Here is a 16385-nt window from a genome sequence, read left to right as displayed (position 1 = left end):
ATTATGTTACACTGTTACATGTTAAAAATGTTATAGCCAGTGACAGTATTGTGTGAAAGACTCACGTATGGCCTTGTGTCAATCAGTGGTCCTCAATTCTCTCCTCAGGGACCCACAGCTATTCCTGAGCACCCGATTCAACTTGTCAATAATCCCTGTAGGTCGCAAAATCTTCTAAACTAACATATGACATTAATAATTTAGCTATTTGATTTTGAATTTTAGGAACTCTGTAGGTATAAAAAATAATATATATATGAAACAATTATTTGATTAGAAAACACACTGATTAACACATTTTTATACATGGCAAAACAGACAGTCACCAAATAAATCATAAGGAATAAGGTTTTGAAGTGTCTGTCCTATATCTGAGAGATATATATTTTAAAAAGTGCTAACTTTATATCGGTGGAAAGAGGGGATTGAGCTGCAGCCATTACAAAACACGCTAAGTATCTAGCATAAACACACGGGAGCCATTCAATATTCAAAATGACGTCACTGTGTGACGGACTGGTGCGTCAACAGTAATACCTATTGAATTATAACAATATAATATGACTAACCCAAAAAATAACCCTATATGGTTTTTCATACGGTTCTTTGTAGAACCTTTGAGATTGAGAATGGTTATATAAAGAACCTTTCTCCATAAAGGTTCTATAAAGGGTTTCTATATAGCACCAAAAAGCTTGTAACAATCGGAACCCTAATTGGTGCTTTACAGAACCATTTTTTTTTTTAATAGTTCTTTACAGAACCCTGGAAAATGTTCTTTATAGCACCATAACAGTTCAATTTCGAACCATGTGAGCATGGTTCTTTATAGAACCATCAAAAAAGGGTTACACTATGGTTACAAGCATTATTTGGCATTATATCGAACATGCTCCTTTTTTATGTACTTATGAAGGCTTTTTGCATTGAAGTGGAAATTGTAACATGGTCCATATAAGAACTAGGCCTAAGTCATGAGAAATGCTGCCACTGCCAAATCCTATGCTGGCTCAGCCTTTTCCACAAAGCTCCAGATGGCAACACCACAAGAGTCTCCCTAATTAAATTGTCTGTCATTAACACTTAAACAATTAATTACATATTTTCATCCACATGAGTATCTTGAAAATGATGTCTAAACACATGCTCTTTTTCTCAATAACTGACACACAGATGCACACACAGACACACAGACCCACACAGACCGACAGACCCACAGACACACAGACACACACACACACACACACACGTGACTTGTCAACTGAGTAGCATTCAGCTTTAACTCTACAACGTTAATGCTCTGACAAAGGACACAATGTCCGAAAAGTGTTAGCCTTCATCTTTGTAAGGGAATATAGTATCTACAGCATAAACATGATTGTATGTTGTACAGAGAGGTGCCGAAAAAGGTAGCTCACTCCAAAGCAGACAAAGCATAAATACCCAATTCAAACTGCAAATATGGCTGTTAGCTCTACTACAAAATACATTATTGTATGTTTCTCCTGACTGAAAGGCCAGGGTAATCCTGGGGCAAAGAAGAAGCACAAAGGACAGAGAAAGAGAGACGACACACATAAAAGGCATACCTAAAGCTTGTGTCCACCAGTGTGCTGTGCGTTATGGTTGAGATCAAGGACTTCTTTGTTTGAGAGGAATACCCCTTGTGTAGTGTTCCTGATTCGGTGATGAGGTGTGTGTGTGTGCACCCACTATCCCAAGGTTTGGTGTGTGTTGTGTGTTTGTGTATGTGTGCCCACCAACCCAGGGTTTGGTGTGTGTGTGTGCAGTTTACACACATACGTTAGAGTGTGGATTGTCCAGCACCAGAGAGCTTGGTGTTGTGTCCTGTCAATGACCCCAGTAACCCTGGCACTCATTGTGACATTTCCATCAGGAGCTGTGAAGAAGGCTAGTTACTGTTCAACAAGTCAAACACATGTGACCCCCTCCTATGTTCCCCTCTTGTAACCCCCAGTGTTCTGCCAGGGCTCATTGCTGCATTCTTGCGTTAGCAACGCCTCTTTGAGACAAGGTCTAACATCACAGATACATCTCTCAGAGAAGGGTGGAGATTTATATTAAGTTTAAGATTACATTAAAAGTGTTGTGTGTACGTTTTCTGTGCTATTTCCCCATGTTTTTTTTAAGAATACTTACTAGTACTAAGCTTTTCAGTTGTTTCAATGGAATTACTGTACTTCGGTTACTACTCTTAGATATTTCATTTTTATAATGTAATACTCTTGGATATTTGGATGTATGTCATGCAGTTTCGTTTATTTACATAATATAAAGCAACTGTGGGATGCGTGTGAGTGATGGAGTTTCTGTTTGGAATTGTACACATGATGTCGCACCAGTCTGGATATATTTACAGACAACAATCTAACATGTGGGGTAAGCACTAAACAGATGGTTAACCAATGGAAACACGCGTTTTATGGTCCTCAGTTGATAACAAAGAGACATGTTGGGAATCTAACAGAACTATTTGCCAGTTCCCTTTAAAACAGTTCAATTAGCCACCCATTGGACACACACTGGTTGAATCAACGTTGTTCCAATGTGATTTGTCAACCTATTGTGACGTGGCATCTATGTGGAAAACCGATTTAGATTTGCAAAAAGTCATCAACCAGTACTGTTTTCATCTACTATCAACCAGCATTGTAAACATTTTAAATTAGGGTCAAACTTAAACTTAAATACAATGACTTAACCTGACTAAGAGGTTGTTACATCAATCAATATAATCAATCTATATATATATATATATATATATATTGAAATTGTGTTCAAAAACTCCACGTACAATCATTACAAATCTTTTTCATTGGGTGGTTGATATCATGTTGAATTTTATATTTGATTAGACATAATTTCACCTTGTATCAAGGTATGTTTGAATAAACATCCTTATTTCAACGTCATGCCATCAACCTAAATAAAGAGGTATATAGAAATAAAATGTGAATCCATAGTCCAACAATTCCTATTTGAACACTTACTTCTATATGAGGAGTAATGCATTTCATCCAGATGCCTACCTCTATGTACACTGCTTGGCTTTGAAAAAAAAACGTGTTCATTTCAGCTGAGCTATCATGTCAAAACATGAAAAAATGTATCAGCTTCCATTCTCATTTGGGTAGACTACCAAAATAATGTTAGTACATCATTTTGAAATCGGAAGGTCCCGGAACACATAGTGGGTGCAAGGGGGGGAGGTGTTATCTGGGGGGCTCTGAGGTACCGGAACACAATGAGAAAAAGAGCATTATAGTTCTGTTTCTAGACTGAAGCTCCCAACCTTTTTGCATGTTGTACAGCCCAACTTTGATATCTGCATCACAAACTAGGGGTTATACATTTGCTTGTTCTAGCTAGCTAGCTATATGTCTTAAGCTAAAGTGTACTGTTAGCTAGCTAGCTAACGTTAGCTGGCTGGTTCCCTAGCGGACGTTATTATTAGTTTCCCAGAGCTGTTTGCTTTTCCAGTTAGAGCCCAATGTTTGGCACTTTGTTCATTGTTGTTTAACTAGCTAAAGTTAGCTGGCTGACTCATTAGCTAACATTACGTGACGTGTGTACAACACCCGTTGAATATGGCCGGTGTTAGTAAACATCTGCAAAAAAGCGTTAGGAAATGAAAGCTTATTAAGAGGGTGTGAACGATGCTCAATGGGTGTAGACAAAGAAGAGCGTGTCACTAGATACCAAAACATTCAAAGGCGATTTTCTCAAATGTGAGTTTACAAGTTGATCAACTTTCAAAGCAGAATTACTTTCCCATTGTTCCTTGAATGCAGTGTATGATATACCATTTTATAGCTCTGAGTCCAATATAAAAAATACCATTTTACATTTTGCTACATAAGACCGAATCCAGGTGGTAAGTCACAAATGGGTCTGACTTTATAGTAAGTGCAGCGTCATATAATATATGGCATTTATGGATGTTATATAAATGATCAAAGGAGGCTGACTTTAAATTAAGTACAGCGTCATGCGATAGAGTCTTTATGGATGACTTATGAATGACCGAAGGTGTCTTACTTCAAACTAAGTATTACAGGACACTACATAAAGGCTCAATAAATTGATTATTAACGTTCTGCTGATTTATGAAGGTTCTCTCATGATCCAGAGGTTAGGGTGTGGGATGTATTTAAATGGGTTGATAGTGCTGCAAAGCTTGCATTTGTGTGTGTGTGTGTGTGTGTGTCAGAACCAAGATGTTTTGGAGTAGTCCAACCTGAGACTAGCGCACCAGTTATTCCTCTTCTGTTCCCATGTTGGAGACCAGGGGTTACATTCTGTGTGTGTGTGTGTGTGTGTGTGTGTGTGTGTGTGTGTGTGTGTGTGTCAGAACCAAGATGTTTTGGAGTAGTCCAACCTGAGACTACCACACCAGGTATTCCTCTTCTGTTCCCATGTTGGAGACCAGGGGTTACATTCTGTGTGTGTGTGTGTGTGTCAGAACCAAGATGTTTTGGAGTAGTTCAACCTGAGACTACCGCACCAGGTATTCCTCTTCTGTTCCCATGGAGACCAGGGGTTACATTCTGTGTGTGTGTGTGTGTGTGTGTGTCAGAACAAAGATGTTTTGGAGTAGTCCAACCTGAGACTACCGCACCAGGTATTCCTCTTCTGTTCCCATGGAAACCAGGGGTTACATTCTGTGTGTGTGTGTGTCAGAACCAAGATGTTTTGGAGTAGTCCAACCTGAGACTACCGCACCAGGTATTCCTCTTCTGTTCCCATGGAAACCAGGGGTTACATTCTGTGTGTGTGTGTGTCAGAACCAAGATGTTTTGGAGTAGTCCAACCTGAGACTACCGCACCAGTTATTCCTCTTCTGTTCCCATGTTGGAGACCAGGGGTTACATTCTGTGTGTGTGTGTGTGTGTGTGTGTGTGTGTGTGTGTGTGTGTGTCAGAACCAAGATGTTTTGGAGTAGTCCAACCTGAGACTACCGCACCAGGTATTCCTCTTCTGTTCCCATGTTGGAGGCCAGGGGTTACATTCTGTGTGTGTGTGTGTGTGTGTGTGTGTGTGTGTCAGAACCAAGATGTTTTGGAGTTGTCCAACCTGAGACTACCACACAAGGTACTCTTCTGTTCCAATGCTGGAGACTAGGACTTACAACCTGTAGCTACAACCTGTAGCTCTGTTGGAATCACTTTTATAGATAACTTTGACAACTTCTGGAAACAGAAGGTACTCTACAGAAATGACGAAGTCTCAATGACCCAAAACCAGCTCAGTTAATCCCTACCATTGTGACAATGAGTTGTAATTATGCTGCATCAAATGTACATTATCCCAGGGTGTTGGCACACAAAATGTAAGTAACTTAAATTACAGTGCCTTGCGAAAGTATTCGGCCCCCTTGAACTTTGTGACCTTTTGCCACATTTCAGGCTTCAAACATAAAGATATAAAACTGTATTTTTTTGTGAAGAATCAACAACAAGTGGGACACAATCATGAAGTGGAACAACATTTATTGGATATTTCAAACTTTTTTAACAAATCAAAAACTGAAAAATTGGGCGTGCAAAATTATTCAGCCCCTTTACTTTCAGTACAGCAAACTCTCTCCAGAAGTTCAGTGAGGATCTCTGAATGATCCAATGTTGACCTAAATGACTAATGATGATAAATACAATCCACCTGTGTGTAATCAAGTCTCCGTATAAATGCACCTGCACTGTGATAGTCTCAGAGGTCCGTTAAAAGCGCAGAGAGCATCATGAAGAACAAGGAACACACCAGGCAGGTCCGAGATACTGTTGTGAAGAAGTTTAAAGCCGGATTTGGATACAAAAAGATTTCCCAAGCTTTAAACATCCCAAGGAGCACTGTGCAAGCGATAATATTGAAATGGAAGGAGTATCAGACCACTGCAAATCTACCAAGACCTGGCCGTCCCTCTAAACTTTCAGCTCATACAAGGAGAAGACTGATCAGAGATGCAGCCAAGAGGCCCATGATCACTCTGGATGAACTGCAGAGATCTACAGCTGAGGTGGGAGACTCTGTCCATAGGACAACAATCAGTCGTATATTGCACAAATCTGGCCTTTATGGAAGAGTGGCAAGAAGAAAGCCATTTCTTAAAGATATCCATAAAAAGTGTTGTTTAAAGTTTGCCACAAGCCACCTGGGAGACACACCAAACATGTGGAAGAAGGTGCTCTGGTCAGATGAAACCAAAATTGAACTTTTTGGCAACAATGCAAAACGTTATGTTTGGCGTAAAAGCAACACAGCTGAACACACCATCCCCACTGTCAAACATGGTGGTGGCAGCATCATGGTTTGGGCCTGCTTTTCTTCAGCAGGGACAGGGAAGATGGTTAAAATTGATGGGAAGATGGATGGAGCCAAATACAGGACCATTCTGGAAGAAAACCTGATGGAGTCTGCAAAAGACCTGAGACTGGCACGGAGATTTGTCTTCCAACAAGACAATGATCCAAAACATAAAGCAAAATCTACAATGGAATGGTTCAAAAATAAACATATCCAGGTGTTAGAATGGCCAAGTTAAAGTCCAGACCTGAATCCAATCGAGAATCTGTGGAAAGAACTGAAAACTGCTGTTCACAATTGCTCTCCATCCAACCTCACTGAGCTCGAGCTGTTTTGCAAGGAGGAATGGGAAAAAATGTCAGTCTCTCGATGTGCAAAACTGATAGAGACATACCCCAAGCGACTTACAGCTGTAATCGCAGCAAAAGGTGACGCTACAAAGTATTAACTTAAGGGGGCTGAATAATTTTGCACGCCCAATTTTTCAGTTTTTGATTTGTTAAAAAAGTTTGAAATATCCAATAAATGTCGTTCCACTTCATGATTGTGTCCCACTTGTTGTTGATTCTTCACAAAAAAATACAGTTTTATATCTTTATGTTTGAAGCCTGAAATGTGGCAAAAGGTCGCAAAGTTCAAGGGGGCCGAATACTTTCGCAAGGCACCGTATGTCCCCCTAACTGCACTGAATACCTCTGTTGATCCTACAGTTATTGTATGCAGTAATCATGTGCCTATGAACCAGAGTTACACTGTTAGCACTGAGGCGGTGTGCCCTAGTAGGAAGTCCACTGTCAGCTCCAATAAAAATAACATGAGCAAGTCTCCTTCTGATAAGCTTCCCAGTAAAGCATTAATAACAATGAATTAACAGAGAAAAGTGCTAAAAACAGCCCATATTAACATTTGTAGCCTAAGAAACAAGGTTCATGAAGTCAATAACTTCCTTGTAACAGATGACATTCATATTCTGACAATCTTACTTTTCATATTCATATTCTCACTTTTCACATTCATATTCTGACACTCACTTAGATAATATCTTTGATGATATCGTGGTAGCAATACATGGCTATTGTCACGCCCTGACCTTAGAGAGCCTTTTTATGTCTCTATTTGGTTTGGTCAGGGTGTGATTTGGGCTGGGCATTCTATGTTTTGTTTTCTATGTTTTGTGTTTCTATGTGGAGGCAGCATCATGCTGTGGGGTTGTTTTAAAGCAGCAGGGACTAGGAGACTAGTCAGGATCGAGGGAAAGAAGCAAAATACAGAGAGATCCTTGAGTAAAACCTGCTCCAGAGCGCACAGGACCTCAGATTGGGGCAAAGGATCACATTCCAACAGGACACACAGCTAAGACAACACAGGAGTGGCTTCGGGACAAGTCTCTGAATGCCCTTGAGTAGCCGGGGCAGAGCCCTGACTTGAACCCTATCTGCTATCTGTAAATAGCAGAACCATATTACCAAGTAAAATTCAGAGTGTGTGTAAATGTACTTGACGAATAAAGGTGATTTTGATTCTGATAAAATTGTCTTAAAAGTATAAAATGTCAAGATAAGTGTTTTAAAAATACATAAACACTGAAGCATTGTATTGCCACTCCAAACTTTTTCGTTCCTACTTCCTGGTCACGTGATACAGCACACTGCCCATGAGGCCCAGTATTAAGCCAAGCGACAGATGCTAGCGTGAGTAAATCTCTCACGGACAAAGCTATGAGACACTGCTACGACTACTTACTGATGGCGCCGGAGGGGATGGTTTGCCGTTTTACGGTCCCCTAACCAATTGTGCTATTGTGTGTATTTTTTCACGTTATTTGTAACTTATATTGTACATAATGTTTCTACCACGGTCTCTTATGACCGAAAATAGCTTCTCGATTACTCACCCCGTACTGGAAGAAGATTTTTTCTGTAACGATTCGGACGCAAAGGATTTACTCCAGACATCCGACAAGGCCCTTGTCCCCGTATTTCGCAGGACAAAGAGGTGGCGATATCGGGGACGTAGGTCTGGGTGCCTTGTAAGGATCAGATGCCGAGTGGGTTGGTCCTATTAGCCAACATACAATCACTGGATAATAAAAAAGACCAATTTCGAGCATGTATATCCTACCAATGGGACATTAAAAACTGTAATATCTTATGTTTTACCGAGTCATGGCTGAACAACGACATCAATAATATACAGCTGGCGAGTTTTACACTTTTTCTGCAGGATAGAACAGCCTGGTAAGACAAGGGGTGGATGGAGACCACATTATTTACAAAGAGAGTTTTCATCTATATTCTTCGTAGCTGTCTATTTACCACCACAAACTGATGCTGTCGCTAAGACCGCACTCAATGAGCTGTATACGGCCATAAGCAAATAGGAAGACGCTCATCCTGAGGCGGCGCTCCTAGTGGCTGGGAACTTTAATGCAGGGAAAATGACATCTGTTTTACCTCATTTCTACCAGCATGTTAAATGTGCTGGTAGAAAAGAAGAAAAAAAAGCTCACACTCACCCTCCATTTGGCAAATCTGACCAAAATTCTATCTTCCTGATTCCTGCATACAAGCAAAAATTAAAGCAGAAAGCACCAATGACTAGATCAATAAAAAAGTGGTCAGATGAGGCAGATGCTAAGCTACAGGACTGTTTTGCTAGCATAGACTGGAATATGTTCCGCCTTTCTTCCGATTCTTCAGTCACTGGCTTCATCAATAAGTGCATTGATGATGTCGTTCCCACAGTGACTGTACGTACTAGAGGTTGACCGATTAATCGGAATGGCCGATTAATTAGGGCCAATTTCAAGTTTTCATAACAATCGGAAATCTGTATTTTTTGGATTTTTTTTTTTAACACCTTTATTTAATCTTTATTTAACTAGGCAAGTCAGTTAAGAACACATTCTTATTTTCAATGACGGCCTAGGAACAGTGGGTTAACTGCCTGGTTCAGGGGCAGAACGACATATTTTCACCTTGTCAGCTCGGGGGATCCAAACTTGCAACCTTAACTAGTCCAACGCAATAACGACCTGCCTCTCTCTCGTAACTCCACAAGGAGTTACGCGAATGCAGTAAGCAAGGGTAAGTTGCTAGCTAGCATTAAATGTATCTTATAAAAAACAATCAATCATAATCACTAGATAACTACACATGGTTGATGATATTACTAGATATTATCTAGCGTGTCCTGCGTTGCATATAATCTGGCGGAGCATACAAGTATCTGACTGAGCGGTGGTAGGCAGAAGCAGGCACGTAAACATTCATTTAAACAGCACTTTCGTGCGTTTTGCCAGCAGCTCTTCGTTGTGTGTCAAGCATTGCCAGTGATGGGCCGTCAGGGCCAGCAAGGCCTTCTCTGCTGGCCTAAAACATCATCAGAATATAATTTTAAAAATATATATTTTCCCACAAATATGTATTAAATTATTACCCAGAGTAAGAGTTATACTCTTCATTTCATAGCTTTCCTCTTGGTTGCACTGCTTCCAGCCCCAGGTTGAGATTTGGAGGGCTGGTCTTTATGTTAGATCTTTTATCCAATCATATTCAGCCATCATGTGTTGACAGGGGTCTAAAATCTGCCCCCAGGCCTTCAGAATCAACAGTGCGGGCGCTTGTAGCTTAAAGTGAATGGAAATGAAAATTTTGTGTCAACCAATCAGCTTTAGAGTTGGCTATTGTACGCCTGCTGGCTGGCTCCAGTGTTACACAGGAGCTAGCTGGCGTAGTGCGTGCACGTCTTTTGATTGGATTACCAATATTGAGAGGCAGGTCCTATACGGGCAGGTCTATGCAGAACCTCAGAACTAGGAAACTGAATTTGATAAACAAATTAATTTGCGTACTACTAAGCTGTTTTTTCAACCCACAATGGCGGAAGGAGGAGACGATATCGATTTGGCCGAGGATATAATTATAACGCCATTCTCAAGACAAACTTTTCAAGAAAAGTTAGACATTGTCAGGAGAGGTCGCCCGACGCCGACGCTACAAAGACTGTCAAAGGCGGGAAAGGGGTTCGTTCGCCACTTTCAAAGTTCCAACTACGAGCGCTATCAATGGCTCACAGGCTCCGAGAAGCACTGCAAACTGTACTGCTGGGAATGCCTATTATTTGCAAGTGATCAATTTGGTGTTTGGAGCCACACTGGCTTTGCAAACTTGAGTTGTCTAACCAAGGCAGCAACGAGACACCAAATTACGGCTGGGCACCTACAAGCAATGGTGCTTTTGAAAACTTTTGGGGACACCCGAGTGGATCTACAGCTCAACGAACAAGCACGCAGGGCAACGGGAGCTGCACAATGAAAAGGTATTGTACTCTTCCCCTGCAATTCTCTGAATAAAAATGTCAATTTCAAGGTGACGCAACGCCTGGTTATACTGCGTTTCTGTCTAAATGTATAGTGTCTAGAGCCATGGCATCATAATGATGGTAATAAGAGGTGGATTAATTCGGGTGGGACTGTGTAGGACCTCACTGAAGGCCCAGGCCTCAGGCCCACGGCACGCCACTTAGCATTGCGCTGTTTATGACTTCAAGCCTATCAACTCCCGAGATGAGGCTCGTGTAACCGAAGTGAAATGGCTAGCTAGTTAGCGCGCGCTAATTGTCGATGTGTTCCTGGTTCGAGCCCAGGGAGGAGCGAGGAGAGGAACGGAAGCTATACTGTTACACTGGCAATACTTAAGTGCCTATAAGAACATCCAATAGTCAAAGGTTAATCAAATACAAATGGTATAGAGGGAAATATTCCTATAATTCCTATAATAACTACAACCTAAAACTTCTTACCTGGGAATATTGAAGACTCATGTTAAAAGGAACCACCAGCTTACATATGTTCTCATGTTCTGAGCAAGGAACTGAAACGTTAGCTTTCTTCCATGGCACATATTTTACATGGAACATATTGCACTTTTACTTTCTTCTACAACACTTTGTTTTTGCATTATTTAAACCAAATTGAACATGTTTCATTATTTACTTGAGGCTAAATAGATGTTATTGATGTATTATATTAAGTTCAAATAAGTGTTCATTCAATATTGTTGTAATTGTCATTATTACAAATAAAAAAATAAAAAAATTGGCCGTTTAATCGGTATCGGCTTTTATGGTCCTCCAATAATCGGCATCGGCATTGAAAAATCATAATCGGTCGACCTCTAGTACGTACATACCCCAACCAAAGGCCATGGATTACAGGCAACATCCTTACTGAGCTAAAGGGTAGAGCTGCCGCTTTCAAGGAGCGGGACTCTAATCCGGAAGCTTTTAAGAAATCCCACTATGACCTCCGACAAACCATCAAACAGGTTTGAATCGTACTACGATCGTACTCCGATGCTCGTCAGATGTGGCAGGGCTTGCAAACTATTACAGACTACAAAGGGAAGCACAGCCGAGAGCTGTCCATTGACACGAACCTACCAGATGAGCTGAATTACTTCAATGCTCGCTTCGAGGCAAATAACACTGAAGCATACAATAGAGCATTAGCTGTTCCGGACGACTGCGTCATCACGCTCTCCACAGCCAATGTGAGTAAGACCTTTAAACAGGTCAACATTCACAAGGCCGCAGGGTCAGACGGGTTTCCAGGACGTGTACTCCGAGCATGTGCTGACCAATTGGCAAGTGTCTTCACTGACATTTTCAACCTGTCCCTAACTGAGTCTGTAAAAACAACATGTTTCAAGGAGACCAATATAGTCCCTGTGCCCAAGAACACAAAGGTAACAAAGGTAACCTGCCTAAATGACTACCGACCCGTAGCACTCACGTCTGTAGCCGAGAAGTGCTTTGAAAGGCTGGTCATGGCTCACATCAACACTATTATCCCAGAAAAACTAGACCCACTCCAATATGCATACCGCACCAACAGATCTACAGATGATGCAATCTCAATTGTACTCAACACTGCCCTTTCCCACCTGGAAAAAAGGAACATCTATGTAAGAATGCTATTAATTGACTACGGCTCAGTGTTCAACAACATAGTGCCCTCAAAGCTCATCACCAAGCTAAGGACCCTGGGACAAAACACCTTCCTCTGCAACTGGATCCTGGACTTCCTGACGGGCTGCCCCCAGGTGGTAAGGGTAGGTAACAACCCATCCGCCATGCTGATCCTCAACACGGGGGCCCCTCAGGGGTGTATGCTCAGTCCCCTCCTGTACTTCCTGTTCACTCACGACTGCATGTCCAGGCACGACTCCAACACCATCATTACATTTGCTGATGACACAACAGTGGTAGGCCTGGTCATCAACAATGATGAGACAGCTTATAGGGAGGTCAGAGACCTGGCTGTATGGTGCCAGGACAACAACCTCTCCCTTAACGTGATCAAGACAAAGGAGATGATTGTGAACTACAGGAAAAGTAGGATGGAGCATGCCAGCATTTTCATCGACGGGGCTGTAGTGGAGCAGGTTGAGAGCTTCAAGTTCCTTGGTGTCCACATCACCAACAAACTATCATGGTCCAAACACACAAAGACAGTCGTGAAGAGGCCACATGCCTATTCCCCCTCAGGAGACGGAAAAGTTTTGCCATGGGTCCTCAGAACCTCAAAAAGCTCTACAGCTGCACCATTGAGAGCATGGTTGCATCACTGCCTGGTATGGCAACTACTCGGCCTCCGACTGCAAGGCACTACAGAGGGTAGTGGGTATGGCCCAGGACCTCTATCCAGGCGATGTCAGAGGAAGGCCCTAAAAATTGTCAAAGACTCCAGCCACCCTATTCATAGAATGCTGTCTCTGCTACCGCATGGCAAGCGGTACCGGAGCACCAAGTCTAGGTCCAAAATACTTCTTAACAGCTTCTACCCCCAAGCCATAAGACTCCTGAACAGCTAATCAAATGGCTAGCCAGACTATTTGCATTGCCCTTTTACACCGCTGCTACTCTCTGTTGTTATCATCTATGCATAGTCACTTTAATAAATGTACCTACATGTACATATTACCTCACTTAACTTGACTAACCGGTGACTCCGCTCTGTATAGAGCCTCGCTATTGTTATTTTAATGCTGCTCTTTAATTATTTGTTACTCACCTATTTTTTACTGAACACGTATTTTTTTCTTAAAACTGCATTGTTGGTTCAGGGCTTGTACAGTGGGGCAAAAAAAGTATTTAGTCAGCCACCAATTGTGCAAGTTCTCCCACTTAAAAATATGAGAAAGGCCTGTAATTTTCATCATAGGAACACTTCAACTATGACAGACAAAATGAGAAAATAAAATTCCGAAAATCACATTGTAGGATTTTTAATGAATTTATTTGCAAATTATGGTGGAAAATAAGTATTTGGTCACCTATAAACAAGCAAGATTTCTGGCTCTCACAGACCTGTAACTTCTTTTTTAAGAGGCTCCTATGTCCTCCACTCGTTACTTGTATTAATGGCACCTGTTTGAACTTGTTATCAGTATAAAAGACCTGTCCACAACCTCAAACAGTCACACTCCAATCTCCACTATGGCCAAGACCAAAGAGCTGTCAAAGGACACCAGAAACACAATTGTAGACCTGCACCAGGCTGGGAAGACTGAATCTGCAATATGTAAGCAGTTTGGTTTGAAGAAATAAACTGTGGGAGCAAATATTAGGAAATGGAAGACATACAAGACCACTGATAATCTCCCTCGATCTGGGGCTCCACACAAGATCTCACCCCGTGGGGTCAAAATGATCACAAGAACAGTGAGCAAAAATCCCAGAACCACACGGGGGACCTAGTGAATGACCTGCAGAGAGCTGGGACCAAAGTAACAAAGCCTACCATCAGTAACACACTACGCCGCCAGGGACTCAAATCCTGCAGTGCCAGACGTGTCCCCCTGCTTAAGCCAGTACATGCCCAGGCCCATCTGAAGTTTGCTAGAGAGCATTTGGATGATCCAGAAGAAGATTGGGAGAATGTCATATGGTCAGATGAAACCAAAATATAACTTTTTGTTAAAAACTCAACTCGTCGTGTTTGGAGGACAAAGAATGCTGAGTTGCATCCAAAGAACACCATACCTACTGTGAAGCATGGGGGTGGAAACATCATGCTTCGGGGCTGTTTTTCTGCAAAAGGGACCAGGACGACTGATCCGTGTAAAGGAAAGAATGAATGGGGCCATGTATCATGAGATTTTGAGTGAAAACCTTTCATCCTTCAGCAAGGGCATTGGAGATGAAACGTGGCTGGGACTTTCAGCATGACAATGATCCCAAACACACCGCCCGGGCAACGAAGGAGTGGCTTCGTACGAAGCATTTCAAGGTCCTGGAGTGGTCTAGCCAATCTCCAGATCTCAACCCCATAGAAAATCTTTGGAGGGAGTTGAAAGTCCGTGTTGCCCAGCAACAGCCCCAAAACATCACTGCTCTAGAGGAGATCTGTATGGAGGAATGGGCCAAAATACCAGCAACAGTGTGTGAAAACCTTGTGAAGACTTACAGAAAACATTTGACCTCTGTCAGCCAACAAAGGGTTGACCAAATACTTATTTTCCACCATAATTTGCAAATAAATTCATAAAAATCCTACAATTTGATTTTCTGGATTTTTTTTCTCATTTTGTCTGTCATAGTTGAAGTGTACCTATGATGAAAATTACAGGCCTCTCTCATATTTTTAAGTGGGAGAACTTGCACAATTGGTGGCTGACTAAATACTTTTTTGCCCCACTGTAAGTAAGTAAGCATTTCACTGTAAAGTCTACACCTGACAAATAACATTTGATTTTATTTGATTTTAACTCAATTACTGTACTTTTGTTTTAAACTGGATGAGTGAAGAACGTGAAGATAGAACCACAATGAAATACTACGCTTATTAAACAAATAAGTGTAGGTTTATATGACATTATTCTTTAGGATTTGTAGCCCCTGCGCTAGACCTTTGGAATGACATCGGAAATTTGATGTGCAAATAAAACAGAAATAATAGGTAAAACATCTACACTTTGCCATTGGGGATTGTTTATGGTTTCAGACCCACTAACTTCTCCCATTCTTCAAAATTAACTAGACAGATAACTGCACAGATAAGTCCCCACCACTCCTCTCATCATCAAACCAGGTGGTTCAAGTCACCATTCATCTTTCCCTGTATTGTTCTCAACTCAACTCAGTGACTGTCGCCACTGTCAAAAGGGCTGAAACTTGATCAAGATGACCTGGTGCACACTTAAAACCACCCTCTGAACACAAAACCATCTTACCCTTGATACAATTTGACAGTTGCCATGACAACGATGAACCTACTAGGTCCGCTAGGCTCCAACCGACATAAGCCCATGCACACACGCGAACAAACACAGACACACAAACACTTTTGCTTGTTCTCTATTAAACTAAAAATTACTTTGGGTGAGGACTACTGGCTTTGTTTTTGGGGTTGTTTAGGTAAGGGAGTGAGCGTGTGCTTGAACAAGCTCCAGCTGAACAACATCTGCTCCAAGAGCAGTTTCGCCAATGTTCAGTGAACAACAGGTGTCACTGCATTTGTGTTACCTAGGTAATATGAACAGGTGGCCGGCGAAGACCAATCTCCTCTACCCCTCCTCCCACCCACCCCCCACTAGCTGAAGATCCTTCTGCATTATACCTGCACACCTTCTCCTTTCCTTCTTCTCTCCCTACCTCTTTTCAACCTACCCCATCCCCCTGTCTTCCAATCATCTCATTACCCTGTAAGAGAGCAACAAGATCCCATCTCTAACAATAACAGTAATTCCCTCCTCATTCTCAGGTTACACTAGTCCATACCGATCTAGTTACAGTTTTAATTCCCCCCATTCTTGGAAGAGCCTGCAGAACTCCTTGCGTCTTGATTCCCTGGTGCCACCAGGGTGGTTTAAGAGTTGCAGACGCATTGATTGAATAAAGAGATTGTTGTGATTGTAATGTAGAAAATTGTAAAAAAGTTTTAGAACACCTACTCATTCAAGGGTTTTTCTTTTATTTATACTATTTTATACATTGTAGAATAATGGTGAAGACATTAAAACTATGAAATAACACATATGGCATAATTTAGTAACCAAACA

General features: G+C 41.6%; 1 protein-coding gene across 1 annotated transcript in view; it reads right to left on the bottom strand.

Annotated features, from left to right (window-relative positions):
* Positions 1 to 16385, bottom strand: part of LOC149981668 (unconventional myosin-X-like) — a 176818-nt gene that overhangs the window by 88139 nt on the left and 72294 nt on the right. The window lies entirely within an intron of this gene.

This window comes from Oncorhynchus mykiss, chromosome 8 (assembly GCF_057628025.1).
Source record: "Oncorhynchus mykiss isolate SJ-2025 chromosome 8, ASM5762802v1, whole genome shotgun sequence".
NCBI classification, from domain to species: domain Eukaryota; kingdom Metazoa; phylum Chordata; class Actinopteri; order Salmoniformes; family Salmonidae; genus Oncorhynchus; species Oncorhynchus mykiss.
Note: the sequence above shows the minus strand (reverse complement) of the source record. Positions and strands in the feature narration are given on the sequence as shown.